General features: G+C 52.9%; 1 pseudogene across 1 annotated transcript; it reads left to right on the top strand.

Moving 5' to 3' along the window:
• On the top strand, positions 1-2,055 carry LOC114635199 (annotated as a pseudogene). The gene has a single exon (XR_003713431.1). The product of XR_003713431.1 is annotated as a serine/threonine-protein kinase pim-2 pseudogene (transcript).
• The last annotated feature ends 324 nt before the right edge of the window (positions 2,056-2,379 follow it).

The raw sequence follows: 2,379 nt of genomic DNA, 5'->3' as shown, positions 1-2,379 counted from the left end.
GTTGGGGCTGGCGCGCGCGACGAATCTTAACGCTGCGCTGTCTGCAGGCGCTTCCGGGCCACCAGATTCCCTGCCTTCCACCCTGGCGCCCCCCAGCCCTGGCTCTCCGGCCGCTCTGCCCCGGGCATCCACGCCCTGCGGGCTCAGCGGATTCAGCGGGCTCAATATACGCAGCACCTCCTCCATGTTGACCAAGCCTCTGCAGGGGCTTCCTTCGCCCCCTGTGACCCCCACGCAGCCTCCAGGAGGCAAGGATCGGGCAGCTTTCGAGGCCGAATACCGACTTGGCCCCCTCCTGGGTAAGGGAGGCTTTGGCACCGTCTTCGCGGGACACCGCGTCACGGATAGACGTCAGGTGGCCATCAAAGTAATCTCCCGGAACCGTGTGCTAGGCTGGTCCACCGTGTCAGACTCAGTCACCTGCCCACTTGAGGTAGCACTGCTGTGGAAAGTGGGTGAAGGCAATGGCCATCCAGGTGTGATACGCCTGCTTGACTGGTTTGAGACACCAGAAGGCTTCATGCTGGTCGTTGAGCGGCCTATGCCTGCCCAGGATCTCTTCGACTACATCACAGAGAAGGGGCCGCTGGGTGAAAGCTGTAGCCGCAGCTTCTTTACCCAAGTGGTGGCAGCTGTCCAGCACTGCCACGCCCGTGGAGTTGTCCATCGTGACATCAAGGATGAGAACATCCTGATAGACCTGTGCCGGGGTTCTATTAAACTCATTGATTTTGGTTCTGGTGCCCTGCTCCATGATGAACCGTACACGGACTTCGATGGGACAAGGGTGTATAGCCCTCCGGAGTGGATCTCACGACACCAGTACCATGCCCTTCCAGCTACCGTCTGGTCACTAGGTGTCCTACTCTATGACATGGTCTGTGGGGACATTCCCTTTGAGAGAGACCAGGAGATTCTCGAGGCTGAGCTCCACTTCCCTGCTCATGTCTCCCCAGATTGCTGTGCCCTAATCCGCCGGTGCCTGGCCCCTAAACCCTGCTCCCGACCCTCACTGGAGGAGATTCTGCTGGACCCCTGGATGCAAACACCAGCTGAAGAAAAACCCATCAACCCCTCCAAAGGAAGCCCTACCCCCTTGCCCTGGTCCCTGCTTCCCTAGACTCAGCCAAGCTCTCTGGTTGGAATCCCATGGTCATGCTACAGGGATAGATGGACATCTGTTGACCTGGTTATACAGGTTGTTAAAAATCCAGTATTACTAAGGTCAGGGAATAGGGATCAGGGGTCAGAAGATGATAGCCAAGTCTGCCCAGTTCCTATCCCAATTCTGGGAAGGAACTCTCCTCCCAGAACCTGTGGTCCCTAGTTTGGGAGGGGGAGTTACTTGTTTCTTGTTCTGTTAAGGATGTTTATTTGGTTGGATTCCTTCCCTTCAGAGCCCTAAGATTCTTATTCTACATTGTAGTCCCTACACTGGCACCTCCTATACTACCACCACAAACGTAGACACTTAGTTCAAATGCTCTCACTTGGGCAAGGGTGCTTTCCTTAAAATTACCCCGCCCCACCCCACCCCACCCCCAGCTGCTCTTTAGCAAAAGGGCCTTACTTACCCTGGGATCTCATTCAGTTGCTGCTTGCCTGCCTTAGCCCAGAAATGATTATTCTGGGAGGTAATGCCCCATTAATTAATTAGTATCCTAGTGCTTTTTTTCTTTTTGTTTTTTTTTCTTTGTTTGGTGAGGGGACCCTACTGTTATCCCAAGTGCTCTTATTCTGGTGAGAAGAACCTTACTTCCATAATTTGGGAAGGAATGGGAGATGGACATCACCGGACACCACCAGAGACTAGGATGGGATGGGTGGTTTTGGGGGGATGAGATGGAGGAAATAAGTCTTACTGTTGTTCTCCTGGGGTCCCCCCTCTCCAACTTTTGCTGCCTCCTCCTGAGCCAGGATTGTCCAGTGGTTGAAATGTAAATAATTGCGTACTGGAGATGGAGAGCCACCAGTGTGCCCTCCTGTCCCTTCTCCCCCCTGCCTGGATTATTTAAAAAGCCATGTGTGGAAACCTATTTAATAAATAATGAAGTCGCAAAAAAAAAAAAAAAAAAAAAGAGCACTGGCTGCTCTTCCAGAGGACCCAGGTTCAAATCCTAGCACCCACATAACTATCTATAACTCCAGTTCCAGGGGAATCTTCTGGCCTCTGTGGGCACTGTGCACACACAGTATACATACCTTTTGGCCGGGCGGTAGTGACGCACGCCTTTAATGCCAGCACTTGGGAGGCAGAGACAGGCGGATTTCTGAGTTCGAGGCCAGCCTGGTCTACAGAGTGAGTTCCAGGACAGCCAGGACTACACAGAGAAACCCTGTCTCAGAAAAACAAAAAAACCCAAAAAACAAACAAACAAA

Source organism: Grammomys surdaster, unplaced genomic scaffold (genome assembly GCF_004785775.1).
Source record: "Grammomys surdaster isolate TR1022 unplaced genomic scaffold, NIH_TR_1.0 1166, whole genome shotgun sequence".
Lineage (NCBI taxonomy): Eukaryota > Metazoa > Chordata > Mammalia > Rodentia > Muridae > Grammomys > Grammomys surdaster.
Note: the sequence above shows the minus strand (reverse complement) of the source record. Positions and strands in the feature narration are given on the sequence as shown.